This window comes from Syngnathoides biaculeatus, chromosome 2, assembly GCF_019802595.1.
Source record: "Syngnathoides biaculeatus isolate LvHL_M chromosome 2, ASM1980259v1, whole genome shotgun sequence".
NCBI classification, from domain to species: domain Eukaryota; kingdom Metazoa; phylum Chordata; class Actinopteri; order Syngnathiformes; family Syngnathidae; genus Syngnathoides; species Syngnathoides biaculeatus.
In genome coordinates this window covers 18,767,761-18,786,731 of record NC_084641.1, presented here as the reverse complement: position 1 = coordinate 18,786,731, position 18,971 = coordinate 18,767,761, and the positions used below count along the sequence as shown (strand labels likewise).

General features: G+C 43.7%; 1 protein-coding gene across 1 annotated transcript in view; it reads right to left on the bottom strand.

Moving 5' to 3' along the window:
- kcng1 (potassium voltage-gated channel, subfamily G, member 1) overlaps nucleotides 1-16,502 on the bottom strand; it is a 30,533-nt gene extending 14,031 nt beyond the window's left edge. Inside the window, exon 1 of the mRNA XM_061839138.1 lies at nucleotides 14,305-16,502. The gene's annotated coding sequence lies outside the window, so the exon portion shown is untranslated. The remainder of the gene's footprint in view (nucleotides 1-14,304) is intronic.
- Nucleotides 16,503-18,971: the final 2,469 nt, after the last annotated feature.

The window sequence follows — 18,971 nt, the reverse complement described above, 5'->3', positions numbered from 1 at the left end:
TCTCCGATTGATGCGTGTTTTTGGGAGTTCTGAATGTGTGAAACTTTTTTGTCTCTATATGGCGGCTACCTATCCAGGGTGTACCCTGCCCCTCACCCGATGTCCACTGGGATTAGCTCCAGGCACTAATACAGAAAAGCGCGATCAAAAATGTATATTTAGAATGATGCTGGATGAGGGTCATTGTGATATTATGATAATATATTATATATTATGATGCTCCTTATTGCAATTTGTCTCTTTGGAGTGAAAACACAGAACAGAAATCCTCTCGTGAAAATTGAACAAAACAATACACACAAAACTACATCTACTCAATTATTGTTATCCATGACTGCTTGTTTTTGTTTTTTTTGGGGGGTGGGAGGCTTTCTGGCGCTGTATTACGGTACAATAGATAGATAGATAGATAGATAGATAGATAGATAGATAGATAGATAGATAGATAGATAGATAGATAGATAGATAGATAGATAGATAGATAGATAGATAGATAGATAGATAGATAGATAGATAGATAGATAGATAGATAGATAGATAGATAGATAGATAGATAGATAGATAGATAGATAGATATCAGTGTGTCCTCCATAAAACGAACATTAAAAGGGGACTACACAATGGAAGTTACATGAAGTAAGCGGACCCAGATTTAAAACTTTCAGACTCCTGCATCATCATACATTTCACCACTTACTGTTGAAGTACACTATTTTATTGTTTTAAACCTTTAGTAAAAGCTGTGGTTTCACTGCATTTTTTTTTCTTCTCCAAAATTCAAGTAGGGATTTAGAGTTGTTGACTGGCAAACTGTTTTGAATAAGAGGTTACACTGAAGTATAAAATATGTACATGAACATAGTGCAAATTAGAAACAAAGCCCAATGCTATCAACTATCAGAACTACACAATCATATGAAACAATTCAGTGAAGAGACGCAACAGATTGAGCAACATGCACTGTGTGATGAGACGCGGGTTAACGTGTTACCACTGCATCCAGAATGCAAATGACTGTCATGTGTAAAGGGAATGCCAGATGTCGGAGCGAAAATCAGTCACCTTTCTGTCTTAGGGTAGCCTTGTAGACCTAGAGGAACACGGATCTGCCATAAAGTCAGACGGTATCAACTTTTGGCTATGAGACGACACATCATGTAGCGTAAGTAAATAAGGTTATCAGGTTGAGAGTAAAGACCAGTGCAAAACAAAACAAATACAAAACAAGACACATACCGTGACCCAAGCAGCTGTTTGTTGGTGAAAAGATGAAGTGAGTTGAAGCATAAAGGATGTTTTGCAGCAGGTAAGCGGATGATGATGAGCAACAGGCTCTCTTCCACTCTCTCTCTAGCCATCTCCTTCCCTTCAGCTCTTAATGCTCTCTCTCTCTCTCTCTCTCTCTCTCTCTCTGTCTCTCCCTCCCTCCCTCCCTCCCTATTTAGAGCGCTGACATCAGAAATGGTCTGTGTCGTTCAACCGAAAGCTTTTGGAGAGAAATCCATGGCAACCGGCATCTCGAGAGCAGAGCTGTTTCCGCTGCACCTTTTAAATAAGAATAATCACAGACTTTGGATTGTAGCTTCACACAAAAGGTCTGATGTGAAAACTGGTGGGTGCCAGGAGGAAACCAGTTTCAACTCACAAAAGGGTCCAAATTTACCAGCGAACGTGTGCTCCCTGACACGAGACGAGTCAGTCAGTGAACAAAAGTAGTGCAAGTACTATAGTTGTACATGACATGACAATTATATCATGTCAAGCAATCCTATGGGTGTCAGTAAAAGGGATGAAAATTGTGTTTTTTACAATTCTGATTCCATTTTCAATACTCTTTAAAAATATGATTCCTTATTGATTCTCATTTCTCAAATTTGTTGTTTAAAGAAGAAAAAAAAATCAAGTCCCATGGCGACTTGGAATAGATTTAAATAAATAAATTACATTATATCCAGGATTCTCATAATAATGTGCTGTATGAACATTATAATCTAAGAAAAATGACTAATGTGCCTCACCACTGGTTGTGTACACCTTAATATTTATTAAAAAAAAAAAGAAGTTTTTGGGGGGTTATTTAAAAATAAATGAATCCACAAATGAGTGGAAGCCAGGAGCCAAAAAAATAAATGAAAAAAAGACTACTGTAAATAAATTACACATTGTTTATATTATACTGTATATATTGAAACTTATAATTCATTCATGATGAAATTAGGTTATAAATGTTTATCAGTACTTTTGAAACAGTTTAACCCAACAGAGAAGACTCTGAAGGCCTTCTCTGTCGACCACTGAATTATCCATCCATCTTCTTAGCTGCTTATCCTCACAAGGGTCACAGGAGTGCTGGAGCCTATCCCAGCTGTCAACGGGGAGGAGGCGGGGTACACCCTGAACTGGTTGGCAGCCAATCGCAGGGCACATAGAGACAAACAGCTGCACTCACAATCACACCGAGGGGCAATTTAGAGTGTCGCCATGCATCCATTTATTGTATCCTGATCAGATGGGAAATCGATGAATTCTAGTTGTGTGACAAAACTAAGCAGAATAATTTCCAAATTTATGTATCTGTCGTGGCAACAAAGAGGTTGAGTGGTGCTTACCTGTATTTTCTCTCGGTACTCAAACTTCCTCTTACATTACAAACAAATACATGTTAGGTTAATTGAGAAGTCTAAATTGTCCATTGTTGCGAATTTGCGTGTAATTGTTCACCAGTATTTCATTTAATTTACCAGCCACTGGCTGCCAACTCATGCACGATGTACGTGGTCTTTTTCCCAAGCCATCAACCTCACCCATGATGTAGAACGGGGAAGGATAAATTGATGTGCATTGTTGCATTTTCATTTTTCTCCCCTGAGTTGTAAAAAAATTATCACTTAAATGTGTATGTGTGTGTTTAGGTCCATTACGACAAAGTGCGGTCAAAACTACACTATACTAAATGAGTTAGAAGCAAAGATGTAAGTGCCAGCCAGAGTGTCAAGTTGGAGCACCACATATTCCAAAGAAGATTAGGAGAATAACATCCTATCATGAACTAGAAGGCCACTTTTTTTTTTTTATTTTTTTTTTTTTATTAGCAACACAGCAAAACAGGTCAAAGAAGCTCAAAAACAAATATGCTATATATCCTCAGGGACGTTTGGTTCAATTTGTTAAGACCCATCAGGTAAACCAGGCCTCGTCTTACTCATATAGTCAAAAAGCCTTTCATTGTACAATTGGGAAGGACCAAGGTTGTCATGAAAGTCACATAGAATTGCTGCTCATTAAAAGGATTAACACCAGAGAGGGAGTAAGTAAGTCAAATATGTGCGATTCACAAGCAAGTCTCGAGTCACTGTGGGAAAACAAATCAAGCAAAGTTGAATCATCACTAAATTTCCAACAAGTCGGGTCAAAGTCATTCCTTGGTTAAAGCTATTTGGAAGTCAAAGTATTTGAACACCCCACTATATTGCAAGTTCTCCCACTTTGAAATCATGGAGGGGTCTGAAATTTTTATCGTAGGTGTATGTCCACTGTGAGAGAGATAATCTAAAAAGAAAAATCCAGAAATTACAATGTATGATTTTTTTCAATTTGTGTGATACAGCTGCAAAGTTGCAAGAAATATATGGACACCCTCACCCATGACAACCATCAGTAACTTCATTTAAAGTTCAATTTAACAATTTAATTTCTGAACTATGCGATTTACAGTTGTACCACCCTCTTTACTCCTGCAATTTCTTAAGAGAACACCCTTCCACAAAAGCCGGATATATTAAATAATTACACATCTTTTTTTCACCTTTAGACAAGTAACCTAACACATAACCACATAAGGCAGCACGGTGGTGCAACTGGTTAGAGCGTTGGTTTAATTATTCTGAGGACTGGGGTTGTCGCCTTCAAAGGGGTGACTACCTCCATGTTTCTCTTTTGGAGACTATTCAGGCCAGTCTCGGTGGGGTTCTCGGACTACCCTGGGTCACTTGGTGTGACTGATTTTCTCTCGATTGGGTCTGACCCAAGGTGGGGGTCATGGCTCACGCTTCCCCTTTTTCAACGGATGCACTTCCTCATTTTGCTGGCTCAGCATCTCCAGACAACAGATGACGACTACGCATGCGTGATGGTGCTGATGGTGATGTTCTAAAAAAATGACTTGCCTTGGAAAATACTTAGCCTTGGTTCCACATTCATCAGTCTTGGATTCTTCTTTGATTGGCTACATTGTTACACCATTCTCGACATCCCGATTCGGGTGAAGTCGGTGGTCCCCACACAGATGAAATGTTTTGATTGTGAATACGGACTAGTTCCCTTTTTTTTAAGATTGCCGGTCCCGACCCTTTTTCAGACTCAAAAATCAGGAGTAATCCATTCTTAACATCAGACCCGAGGAGTTCTCCTTCTTTCCTTTCGGCTTGTCCCATTGGGGGTCGCAACAGCGTGTCATCTTTTTCCATCTAAGCCTATCTCGAGCATCTTCCTCTCTAACACCCACTGTCCTCATGTCCTCCCTCACAACATCAATCAACCTTCTCTTTGGTCTTCCTCTCGCTCTTTTGCCTGGCAGCTCCATCCTCAGCACCCTTCTCCCAAAATACTCACTCTCTCGCCTCTGGACATGTCCAAACCATCAAAGTCTGTTCTCTCTAACCTTGTCTCCAAAACGTCCAACTTTTGCTGTCCTTCTAATGAGCTCATTTCTAATCCAATCCAACCTGCTCACTCCAAGCGAGAACCTCAGCGTCTTCATTTCTGCTACCGCCAGTTGAACTTCCTGTTGTTTCTTCAGTGCCACTGTCTCTAATCTGTACATCATGGCCGGGCTCACCGCTGTTTGATAAACTTTGCCTTTCATCCTGTCATCATCCTGCCGCTCCAGCACGAGCCGTGTGGGTGCCCGCGCGGGTGCGCTGATTGAGGCGCACACCTGCGTCTCGTGCGGACTGATTAGTCTGTGTATTTATATCACCCCAATGACGACTGGGCGGGAGTTCGTTGAGCTTCATGTCCCGTTCCAGCACTCTCGTATCCCTGATCGACAACGCATGTGTACCGACCTTCGCCTGTTCTCAGACCACCCTTGTAAGCCTGACTCCTTTGATACTTCTGCCTGCCTTGATCATTCTCCTGTGTACCGACTCCTGCCTGCCCGCTCACCTGCTCTCTTCGCCTGACGTCCCAACTACCGCTGCTGCACCGGACTGCCTGCTCGATCCCCGACCTCGGCATATAATAAACGTTTCTCCTAGAACTACCTTGCATCTTCCGAGTCCTGCATTTGGGTCCTACTCTCGTTCCGATGGGACGTGACAGAACGATCCGGGCAAAACAGGACCCAGCAGGAAAGACCCGGCGTCACCGGGACCGACGCAAGGTAGACCGTCTGCCGGAGGACCGAGCCTGTCCGATCCGGATAGGCTCCTTGACGTCCTCCACTTCCGTGTCATACGCCCCGCCAGCGAGCTATGAATACGTCCCGACCAGGACCCATCCGGCTCCTCATATTCTTCTGGACTTTGACTTTTCGGAATATGAGGAGGACCGTGATTTGTATGACCGGCTGCCTGAGTACGACTCCGATGACTTTGATTTTGAATCTCTTTGCCCGGCTTTTCATCCCAGTCAGTTTGCTCCACCTCCTCGCGTTCCCAGCACCCGAACGTCTTCGCCCAGTGGATACAAATACACCAATCCATTTGAGGGAACCCGCTTGGCCATCTACCCGGGACCTCCGTGTGGTGGCCAGAGGAGACGCCCCGGCCGGGCGCTCCCTGGTGTCTCCCGATGCGCGGCAACGAAGACACCGTCCTCCCACTCTTCGCCGGCAACGGTGAGACCGGCAGACCCGCAGCTGGTGGCGAAACTTCCAGCCCAGAGGGAGGAGGAGCTGCCAAATCGCGATGCGTTCTACCGTGAAATGCGGGCGGAGATAGAGCGGCAGAGCGGCAGAGCGCCGAATTGGCGGCTCTCACGTCCCAGGTCCGGCATGGATTGGCGAACCAGCCGAGCTATGCTGACGTCGCAACGGCGACGGACTCGCTGCTGACGCAGGTTCACGTGGCAGTTGGAACTGACCCGCTCCCGAGACACGCCCACATGTCAGTTTCGACTGACTCTCTGCCCAATCTCGTTCACGTTGCCGTGGAAACGGACCCGCCACCGCGCCATGCCCACGTTGCTGTCTCAACAAATGCACTGCAAGTTCACGTGGCAGTGGGGACCGACCCGATGCCGCCTCACGTTGCTGTCCACGAGGTGGCAACGTCTCCTCAGCCGCTTCCCGTCCGTGCTCTGGAGTACCAGTGGCGACCGGCCCGCGGTCGCTCCCCGTTCCTGCTTCGTCGGCGACCGGCCCGCGGTCGCTCCCCGTTCCTGCTTCGTCGGCGACCGGCCCGCGGTCGCTCCCCGTTCCTGCTTCGTTTGCGACCGGCCCGCGGTCGCTCCCCGTTCCTGCTTCCAGGAGGTGGCGATGGTGACACTGGCGCCGCCTTCTCACGTTGCCGTCCAGGAGGAGGTGGCACTGGCGCCGCCTTCTCACGTTGCTGTCCAGGGGGAGGTGGCACTGGCGCCGCCTTCTCACGTTGCCGTCCAGGAGGGGGCAATGGCACAACGGCCTCCTCACGTTCCCGTCCAGGAGAAGGTGGAGTTGGTGATGCTGCCTCCGCCTTCTCACGTTCCTGTCCAGGAGGTGGCAATGGTTCCCCAGCCGCCTCACGTTGCCGTCCAGGAGGGGGCAATGGCACCATGGCCTCCTCACGTTCCCGTCCAGGAGGAGGTGGAGTTGGTGATGCTGCCTCCGCCTTCTCACGTTCCTGGAGGTGGCGACTGTTCCCCAGCCACTTCACGTTCCTGTCCAGGAGTACCAGTGGTGACCGGTCCGCGGGCATCCCACGACCTTGTCTCGACGGCGACAAGAGCTGGGGATATCTGATGAGCCACCCTGGAGCTGGAGAGACTTCGGGATGGCTGTGATGGTAATGGTGGTGGTCATGGCTCTGGTCCTTCTCTCCATCATCCTATTTGCTCCTGATGGCTCCCAGCCGCTTCATGACCTGGCCTCGTTGGTGACCAATCCACGGCTGCCTACTGAGCAAGCCTCGGTGGCGACCAGTCCCTGGTCGTCTTGCAACCACGGCGTGGGAGGTTCTCGTCCGGAGCAGTGTCCTGCCTCATTCTGGTTCCTGCTTCGCCGTTTGGTTCCTCACAGAGGTCGTCCGCCCGAATCGCCCCGTGGGGACCCTGGTGCTTGGCGTCCGGGTCGTCCTCCTGACCTGTCCACCCGGACGCCTCGCGTTTGGTGGCCTGGATGGCCACCAGACTGGGGTTCAGGGGGGTGGGCGTGCCCTCCTCCGGACCCCCTTCCGCCCACCCCTGCCTGTGTTAATTATTATCTGTGTTTTTTCGTTTAGGCACGTCTGGGAGCCGTGCCTTTGAGGGGGGTACTGCCATGATCCTGCCGCTCCAGCACGAGCTGTGCGGGTGCCCGCACGAGCTGTGCGGGTGCCCACGTGGGTGCGCTGATTGAGGCGCACACCTGCGTCTCATGCGGGGTGATTACTCTGTGTATTTATATCACCCCAATGACGACTGGGCGGGAGTTTGTTGAGCTTCATGTCCCGTTCCAGCACTCTCGTATCCCTGATCGACAACCCGTGTGTACTGACCTTCGCCTCCTTTGATACTTCTGCCTGCCTTGATCGTTCTACTGTGTACCGACTCCTGCCTGCCCGCTCACCTGCTCTCTTCGCCCGACGTCCCAACTACCGCTGCTGCACCGGACTGCCTGCTCGATCCCCGACCTCGGCATATAATAAACGTTTTTCCTTGAACTACCTTCCATTGTCCGAGTCCTGCATTTGGGTCCTACTCTCGTTCCGATGGGACGTGACACATCCTAGCGGAGACTCTTCTGTCACATAGAACACCAGACACATTCCTCCAAGTGTTCCATCCTTTTAGACCCGTTTCTTCACTTCCTTACCACGCTCGCCATTGGTAGTTATCATTGACCCCAAGTATTTGAAGTCGTCATCGGACCTAAGGACAATCTTGTAAAATTTAAGATTGCTTGGCCTTTGATGTGCATGGTCGGGAAGGAGCCAAATTGACACAAAAATAGGCCAATTGTGTTTGTGAGAGTACTGGCCTCAGTTGTGTAAAGATGTTGTGGTCAGATGTGTGGCACCAAACAATCTCCATCAGTCAAATACATACCACTTCCTGGAATGAGTGCATTAACAGGATAATTGTGCTGATTGTTTTCAGGAAATACTTCCACCCACAAGCAATGTTCATCCAACAGGATTATGATTTTGCATCAGAAGGAACTTTGCAAACAGTTAAAAAAAATGTAAGATCATATTGTTAAACCTTTGTAAATGTGTAATAATGTCATTACAAGCTTCCAATTGGTTTTTGACATTTTCATGTGCACTTGTGGTGGACTAGGCAGAACAACAAAGCCGCTTCCCACTTTGTCCCTGTTAGTGAGCATGAACAGTCACAATGAGAATCACATGTGGGAGGCAATACTTGAGAATAATATAAATAACGTTCCACAGAGATGGTATTTAAAAAAAAAAAAAAAAAAAAAAAAAAACAACAACAACACATTCATTATTCCGAGTGAACAATATGTTTTCAGCTTCAATGTATCCTCGCAGCGAGTGAATCAGTCTTTCGGGGTGCATTCGGCAATCCTAGCACACGTTAGACAAAGGATTTGACCTCTGCGGGCTCTGCTGGTGTAGGAGGACGATGAGATCATCTAATGTTCTCATTTACTGTTCTGTTGTGCACGGAAAAATATGTTCCTCTGTTAAGAGAAGCCAAATGGCAGCAAGGTAGGAGTTTGGGACGTGAGATTCCAATTTAATTGAATATTACTGTAGTTACCCAGTCATTTTCTACCAAATATCCTGGTTAGGGTCATAACATGGAGCACATTGTGTACCAACCAACTTAAACGGGTCACCAGTTGAGCACATACTTTCGAGAAACTACCATTCACATTTATACCTACAGTAAACAGACACCTTGGAGTAGGGTTGGGAAGGTTTTTGGGCTCAGGTGCCTCACTCACTTTTGAAATTTGACACGCAGGCCACGCAAAGACCAGATGTTTACATATAAACTGAACCAAAAATGCATTGTAATGTTAATAATTTATTTGGAACAGTGTTTTGACTTTTTTTTTTTTTTTGCCTGTGCATCTCAGTCTGGTGTTAGTGTTGTACCATCTTTCTGAACATTTGAGTGACTTGAACTTCTCTTTTAAGACAGTATCACACATTGGAGATCAATCAGTTCCATCTGCTGCTCCCGTTACACAGTTTCAGTCGTGTTCGACTGAATCTTGGATGGCACTATGTCAAATAAAGACGTTTCGCTGAGCCTGCAAGCTTGACTTTAACTGCTGAGCCATAACCACGACTTCCTGCATTGATTGTCCATTAACATAATTAGCATGCTTAGTAGGAAAGTGACAGCTGATGATATAGTCCTCTAAAACCACAATAGTTTCTTAAACCATACTTCATTGAAAAAGTATTTAGCTGTCCATTTGAAGAGTTTGTTTTCAAAACGAGACAGGCATTTTTTTCCAGATTTACGAAACTCGCGCCAAAATTATCCATTCGGAGCTGGATAATTTTGGCGCGAGTTTCGTAAATCTGAAAAAAATGCCCATGTCTCGTTTTGAAAACAAACTCTTCATTTTATTTTAAACACTCGGCACTCACTGTCGATTTTTCTTTTATTTGGCCCACTCATTGTTGATGAGTGGGCACAACGTAGTGGAACCACTTGGCATTACAGGATAAGGGCAAGTGAACTTTGATATGATTTGGTGATTCTGTACCAATCTTTGGCGGACCTGATTGAAATCATCACTGCACTTACAGTTCCTTGTGAAAGTATTCATCCCCCTTAAACTTTTCAACCTTTCGCCACATTTCAGGCTTCACACGTAAAGATATAAATTAATTTCTTTTGTCAAGAATCAACAAGTGGGACACAATCGTGAAATTGAATGCAATTTATTGGATATTTTATACTTTAACGAATAAAAACCTGAAAAGTGGGGCGTGCAACATTATTCAGCCCCCATGCATTAATACTTTGTAGCGCCACCTTTGACTGCAATTACAGCTGCAAGTCACTTAGGGTATGTTTCTATCAGTTTTGCACATGGCGAGACAAATTCTTTCCCATTCTTCTTTGCAAAACAGCTCAAGCTCAGTGAGGTTGGATGGAGAGCGTCTGTGAACAGCAGTCTTCAGCTCTGCCCACAGATTCTCGATTGGATTCAGGTCTGGACTTTGACTTGGCAGTTCTAAACAACTGGATGAGTTTATTTGTGAACCATTCCATTGTAGATCTGGATTTATGTTTTGGATCATTGTCCAGTTGGAAGATAAATCTCCATCCCAGTCTCAGGTCTTTTGCAGACTCCAAGAGGTTTCGTTCCAGAATGGTCCTGTATGTGGCTCCAGTCATCTCCCATCAATTTTAACCATCTTCCCTGTTCCTGCTGAAGAAAAGCAGGCCCAAACCATGAGGCTGCCACCACCATGTTTGACAGTGGGGATGGTGTGTTCAGGGTGAGGAGCTGCGTTGCTTTTACGCCAAAAAATTTGTTTTGCATTCTGGTTTCATCTGACTAGAGCACCCTTCTTCCACATGTTTGGTGGGTCTCCCAGGTGGCTTGTGGCAAACTTTAAAAGAGATTTATGGATATTTTTGAGAAATGGCTTTTTTCTTGCCACTCTTCCATAAAGGCCAGAGTTGTGGAGTGTACAACTGATTGTTGTCCTAAGAACAGACTCTCCCACCATGGCTGTAGATCTCTGCAGTTCATTCAGAGTGATCATGGGCCTCTTGGCTGCATCTCTGATCAGTCTTCTCCTTGTTCGAGGTGAAAGTTTAGAGGAACGGCCGGGTGTTGGTAGATTTGCAGTGGTCTGATACTCCTCCTGTTTCAATATGATTGCTTGCACAGAGCTCCTTGAGATGTTCTGCTAACTCACATTCAAAGGCTGCCTCCTTTCAGGAATAGCATGAAAGGCGGTTGAAAATTAAAAACCCTCCAATTCATTTTATTGAGGGAGCAACGTCACTTCTTTTGGAAGTAAAATGACTTGCTTTTGCAAAAGCAGGACAGAGAAGCAAGAAAACATTCTGCAAGCACCCCACACACCTCCATTGCATGTGTTCTTCACTCCTTAAAGCTGCTGAGAATTTAAAAGCGTTTTGTAAATGAATATCCGGTGAATACAGACAGCCCGACACAAAACAAGGTGGGGGGAGAAAATGCAGTTGGCATGGTAATGTCACTTCTGGGGGATCCACCTCTTTGGCATCACACGTTCACATGTCGCAAGCTCACATGAGCAAAAATAGCATCAAGGTCTGAGCCCTGTGAGCGCTTTGTCAAAATAAATGTGCCGCTCAAGCATCATGATAGCTGGGTTTCCACGGCGCTAATTATCATGTTCTCGGGTCCTAAACTCACACTGGAAACACCTAGCAGTTTCTTCTTGTCAAGCACCAAAGCCGGTTTCCCGCCGCGATTACTTATAACAAAAGCAACATCCACATGCGGCGAACAAAGTGTTTCTTTGTAGGTTTATCAGTCTATCCATCCGTCCATGTATAATGAAGACATTATTTTAATGCTTTTATGTTGCTATATGATTGTATTGTGGATAATTTAGGAGCAGAGCAAACAACAACAACAAAAATCACTGTCTGAATTTGAACACAAAATTGAGGATGGAGCTGCCAGGCAAAAGAGCGAGAGGAAGGCCAAAGAGAAGTTGGATGGATGTTGTGAGAGAAGACATGAGGGCAGGTGGGATTAGAGAGGAAGATGCACAACATAGGTTTAGATGGAAAAAGAGAACATGCTGAGGCGACCCCTAACGGGACAAGCCGAAAGGAAAAGAAGAAGTCTCAGGGAAGCATTCATGTGAATATTTGTCCCTCAGCATTCTCACCCTAACCGTTTTCAATTCTAGACTCTCAACATTCACTTTGTAATCCCCCACCGTCAACCCCCCCCCCCCCCACACACACACACACTTGGATTATCTGAAATTCTCATCTCAACATTCACATATTCTGACGCAAGATTACACTTGTGTGAATGGCTGTTTCTCAGTGTTCACATAACTTTTGATACATAAGAATGGGAATGCTAATTTCTTATAATGCATTTCACTTTTGATTTCCAATAGCAGTAGTTAAAACGGTTGTTCCCCAGGATTCAGAGATTTTTTTGTTTTAGACTTTTAGTAACATGAATGCTCATCTCAACATTTATCTGTTGACTCACAATTGCAGTGCTCCTTGCATTTACCATATTTTTTTAGTGAAGGATAACAGTACACTATTCTCCGTTATGTGCTCAAATACACGTTTGTATTCATTTTCATGGGTTTCACAGCATTGAGGCCACTTTGACGCACAAAAGTATTCAGCGGAAAGGCTCGTCTCTCGGCAGTCACCCAATTACAGAATGTCGTCAGGCGATCAATAAGGTAAAGAGCCTCTATTTAAATTAGGATCTGTTGTCAGGTTAAAAAAAAAAAAAAAGATACCATTGGTCTTAGATTTAATTCCATCTCTATGGTTACTGCATGGTGGCTATATGAGGATGATAGAGGACAAGGGCAGTCAGTTCATGTGCGAGTACAGTATTTATGATACATGTACGTGTCAACATATTGTCATTAGTGGTCACATGGGTAGTCTTGACTTTTAATTCAATGGAAGGATTAAAGACTTTGGTTTGGGTGACTGCTGTTTGTCAGAAGACTTACATGGAGTCAATACCCAATTAGTGCTGCTCCATTCATTTGCTCAGGGGAAACCAAGGCACTGTCAAAAATATGGCATTAAACAGCAATAATAATCATGGGATTACAGTTTTTTTCCCCCCTTTGTTGCCTGTTGTTCTCTTTGTGACTCACCCGAAAGGAAGATGTCAGCTTTTAACTTGGTAGAGCCGTTGATGACAAAATGGTGGCTGGCTTCTCTGCAGTGTACTTTGTAATGAAGTCCGCCTTCCCGGTTCCGACAGGTGCGTGATGATTGTTATTATTAGAAAGATGTATTACAGGAACAATCCTCCTACCTGCTGTCATTCGTTGAACTAGCTCTTTCAAATTTCGGCATTAACGCCGCCGACGGCATCGGGAGCCGCCCTGCTTGGTTTATTCAGTGTTGAAACGAGCTCTCATTTCCAGATGATTTTCATATATTATCACTCATCAACTAACATACACTTGGGAAGGAAAAAGCGTAAAAGCTGCCAAAATAAAGCTATTTATTCATGTACAAGCTTTGAGACACCAGTTAGCTAATTGTAAATTAGCTAATTGCTTCTTTGGCACTGAAACGGGAACCTTTGCTGACAGATGGTTGACACTCTCACTTCTTTGGCGAAGACAGTATGGAGCTCTGATGAATCCTCAGGAGGGCCTGCTGATTGGACCTCTTCCGCAATTGTGCGCATTATGAACATGGGAATCATTTACACCTTGCTCAAGTGTTAGCTTGACTGTATACAGTATTACTTTGACACTACTGTTTGAAGTGGGACAAAATAGACTCCACAATTCTGGTAAAATAAAAATAGGAGTAATCGGTTCTGAAGTTTAATGGCCACATTACAAAACCATGATTACATTTATAGATAATGTTTTAACTCATTGGTCAGTCATAAAACCCTAATTCTAATTACATTTGGACATTGTTTTAAAAATAAAAACGAAATGCAATGATTTCCAAATCATATTCAACCTATATTTAATTGTATACACTACAAAGAAAAAATATTTATTGTTCAAACTGATAAATGTATTATTTTTAGCAAATGATTTTTACCTTAAAATGTTATGGTTGCAATGCATTCCAAAAAGTTGGGACAGGGTCATGTTTACCAGTGTTACATCACCTTTACTTTTAAACAACATTCAATAAACGGTCGGGAACTGAGGACAGTAATTGTTGATTGGACCACAGAATATTTTTCTACTTTGCATCAGGCCATCTATTATGAGCGTTTGCGTTTCTGGGTGTTGCTGATAAATGGCCTTTGCATTGCATAGTAGAGTTTTAAGTTGCACTTAAGGATGTAGTGCGAAACAGTATTTACTGACATTGGTTTTCTGAAGTGTTTCGGAGCCAATGCGGTGATATCCTTTACACAGTGATGTCAGTTTTTGATGTAGGACTGCCTGAGGGATCGAAGGTCACGGGAATTGAATGTCGGTTTTCGGCCTTGGTACTTACATGCAGTGATTTCTCCAGATTCTCAGAACTTTTTGATGGTACAGTATTATGGACCGTAGACGATAAAATCCCTAAATCCTTGCGACTGTACGTTGAGGAAAGTTGCCCTTGAACTCTTCAAATATTTTCTCACGCACATGTTCACAAAAAAGGTGAACTTCACTCCATCTTTGCTTGTGAATGACTGAGCAACTCAGGGAAGCTCCTTTTAAACTATACTATACTATACGTGGCAGCCACCTGTTGCCAATTAGTCCATTCACCTGTGGGACGTTCTAAACGGGTATTTTATAAGGATTCATTTTCCTCTCTTTTTTTGTCATCCGTCCCATCTTTTTTGGACCGTGCTGCAGTCATGAAATTCCATGTTAATGATTATTTGCGAAAAACGAAGTTGATCAGTTTGAACATTAAATATCTTGTCTTTGTAGTGTATTCATATACATATAATTTGAACAGGATTTGCACATTATTGTATGATGTTTTCATGTTTAACACAACAGCCCAACTTCATTGGTACTGGGGCTGCAGAAGTGTTTTAAGAGCAAATAGTTAAATTCTGTGTCACAGACATACAAAAGAATACAATGAGCACTCCCTTTTTGATGATGTGCAACGAAGAGTGACGAACCCCACTGAGAGGGAGGATGCATGTCACAATGTATATTCATTCATCTTCTTAGCCGCTCATCCTCATGAGTGCCGCAGGAGTGCTGAAGCCTTTCCCAGATGTCAACGGCAGGAGGCGGGCAGGGTACACCCTAAACTGGTCGCCTGTCAATCACAGGGAGACAGACAACAGTCACACTCACAACCACACCTAGGGACAATTTAGAGTGTCCAATGAATGTTGCATGTTTTTGGGATGTGGGAAGAAACCAGAGTACCCGGAGAAAACCCACGCAGGCATAAATTCAGCCCCTCCGTATCAGGTGACATGACACAATTTTCAAAGGTGATTTCCATTGATGCATTGAGACGATTCCTCCAATGTTTTCCCTACAAATGTGACTGAAGTATCCATCCACACAAATTGTATTTTTACACAATTTCCGACTCGCGCTATGCCGCTAATACGGTTAACGAGCCTCTAGAAAAATAATACCGCGGACAATGAAAAAGAGCCATCCGATAAGAAGTCTTCTTGGGGTGCAGAATGGATGAGAGTAGCAGGAAAATCGAATTTCGGACATGAAACCAGCGAGGCCGCTTATCTGTTCCTCTGAGATGTCTCTGCAGCTGCAAATGCAGGCCTGTAATTTGGTTTCCGTGGGTGGTGAGGGAAAGCAGTCCACCTTTGACCTTACATCAACCCCTTTTAAAAATCTGCTGGACTGACAACCTCAACTTACGCAGACTGCTTTAAGGAAGATATGAACTCAGTTTCTAATCATTTATTCGGGATTTGCACTGCAAATCAATATTTAATGATGAATTGGTGTAGCTAGAACATAGAACATAGTACATAGAACAAACAAAACTGCCTCCTAAATAGATGTGCGCATTCATTCACCCTGCAGCGTATGTGAGCAGGAACAATTAAATAAACACGCCAACTTTGACACAGACGTTGAAGGGGAACAGAAAAGTCTGACTGGTGCTGGGCCACATTTGTTTATACTGCTAAATATTCACATTTCTTCTGTCACCGGCGACGTCGACACAAGAGTGGGGTGTCAATTTGTCAGCACTGATTTGTCACATATTTTTATGTATTGATGTTGGTATTGGCCCCGCAACTGGCTGGCAATCTGCTCACGGTGTACACAGCTTGCTGTCCGAAGATAGCTGGGATCGGCTCCAGCACCCCCGCGACGATGTTAGTAAGAGTTTGGTGTAAATATTTCTTTGTAGTTTAATCAGTTATTTTACTATCAGAAAATGGGATCCTTTTGGACTTCCTCTTTGAGGTACAACTCAACTTAAGTGATGGCCAGTGACCATTGTTTTTTTGTTTACTAGGTGCAACGCCGAAATTCAAGCAACTGCAGTTAATACTAAAGTGGAACCTAATGACTAAGTTGCAGTACTTTATCATCATGATACACACATTGGTATAGCGTGATGTAGCATTCAGTGACTGTCTACTCTTTGGAATACCAAAACAAACGGACTGCTCGGGTCATGGAAAAGCAACATTAGCAGAGGTGATAATGGGATCAGTCACAATGACTGGTGCCATGGCTGGTCCACTGATCTTGTAGTCTGGGGTCACTATAGCAACAGTGGAGATCCTATTCTTGTCATTTGCAAGGCAGTGTAGCATTGACACAAGTTTCAAGCACAATTGAATCGACTGTAACTGTAATGTAAAAAAAAAAAAATATATATATATATATATATATATATATATATATATATATATATATATGCTGCACGGTGGCTCAGCTGTAAAGTGTTGGCCTCACAGTTCTGGGATCCCTGGTTCTCTCCCAGCCCTGCCTGTGTGGAGTTTGCATGTTCTCCCCGTACCTGTGTGAGTTTCCTCCGTGGACTCTGGTTTGCTCCCCGATCCCAAAAACATGCAACATTAATTGGACACTCTAAATTGCCCCTAGGTGTGATTGTGAGTGGGACTGTTTGTCTTGATGTGCCCTGCGATTTGCTGGGCACATCATATATATATATATATATATATTTCTTTTTTTTTTTTTTTAAAGAATAGAATCAACTCCTCACTGCTAGGAACAAATGCTTCAAATAAAATTGTGTTTGTGTCATATTGGTCTATTTCTGTCTGATACTTGAGGGAAAAAAAAACAAAAACGTATGCCACAGAAGAAATCCGAGACAGCAAAGAGACGTCCAATGTTTTTTTTTTTCATGTGTGCTTCATACTTGAGTTGTGCACGGACTGAATTGGGATTTCAGTCTTAAATCTTAAGTAATATCAACCTTGATTCCTGCCACTTTTTTTTTTTACAAGGCCCATTGTCTCCCCCTACAGTCATATTTCTCACATTTTATATTTTATATTTCTTTTCTTCACTGGAGTAACTTGAGCGGAGCCTGACTTTGGGCATGAGGTACAGTACCGTGGGCGGGAAGTACAAAACAATGTAACAAATTGTGAGACAGGTAAAGATTTCAGAAAATAAATTCACAACATTTGAAACTAATGTAAATTTCTAAAAAAATGAACAAAACACAGAACTAATTGAAATTTCAGAAAGCAAACTGCAAATAAGCCAAAATACTTTTACATTTTTGAAAAATAACTTAAAAAACATTTGACAAAACAACGGAACAAAAGTTGAAACAAATTTACAATGTCGGAAAAAAAAAAGAACAAAACACAAAAGAAATTAAGAAAAAAATAAAAGAAATTACAAGTGACACAAAACCCGGAAAGGAACATCTCAAATCGAAGATTGACGCAGAAGATTCCCAAATGCAGTGTTAGGATTCCCACGCATTTTTCTGACAGCTCACGCCATCCTGGCCCAGGGACACATGGCCCTGCGATATGATTGGCTGCTGTATCCCGGGTGAGCACATTCTGCTACTTTCAGATGGTAAACAAAGTACAGGATGTGACTTGTGTGGGGGCATTAATATAAATGCCATTCATGCACAACATGCTTGTACTGAACTGGACCGGATCATTGCAGTAAAATAAGTGTTGCCTTGTAGGTGGCATGCATGCACCATATAGAGCTCGTGCACATGACGTCACCATTTTCATGGCGCCATATTGCCGGTCACAAAGAGGTGCTCAACAGTGTGGGGGATATTGAACCGGAGGAGAATATTCACAATGCCCAAGTCCCGTTGTGCTGTTGGTTGTCACAAAAGAGGAGACGGATATTCAAAGGGATCATTCTATGGAATACCAGCTGAAAAGACGAGAAAAGATTGATGGATTTCGGCAATTAAATGGGATGGATGGTGCCCACCCAAATACAGACACGCCTGTATAGCGATCTCTTCACTTCAGGTAGGAATTATTCCTCTCTAAATACGGGTCTAAATACGGCCAAGTGTCTCTAATTTTCCCCTGTACTTTTGTTTATTATCACCTTCTAAATGTTTAACGGTATCAGACAAACCCTGGATGTTGTGCCATAAGACGTATTTTTGTTTTGTCCCAATGGAATTAACTGTGTTTGACCGCCAATATGGCCAGTCATGTGATTTTATGACGTAGGTGCACGAGCGCTAACGGCTTTAAAAGAAGAGGAGACATGCACAACATGGACAACACACCCAACAAACCACACATACAACAAGCACAGCACAAGGCAAAAGATGGGTCATGCATTAATTGAGTGTTTGAAAAAAATTGCGGCTTTAAAAGGAATTCACGTTATAGCATTCTTAATGCAATCATTTCGACAGACCCAATTGTGAATTATTTCACTGAGCATTTTGTCAGTAGCATCAATGGAGCAGTGGTTGAAACGGAATTTTTATCTGGTAAAGTGCAAAGACGAATCAACCACTGAAGACTGAAATTTAGCTTTAGTTTAGTTTAGTTTGTCTTCTCACAGCTATCAAAAGGCAAATCATTGAATTTGCCACGCTCATTATGTAGTTCATTCATGTGTTTTCTGCATGGGCCCGAGAGCCCGTGAAACAGTGAGCGCTGAAAGGGCGGATGAGTCATAGTGGTACGTATGTGTGACTGAGTCTGTGTGTATGTGCAAGCGGGCTAGAGATGAAGCAAA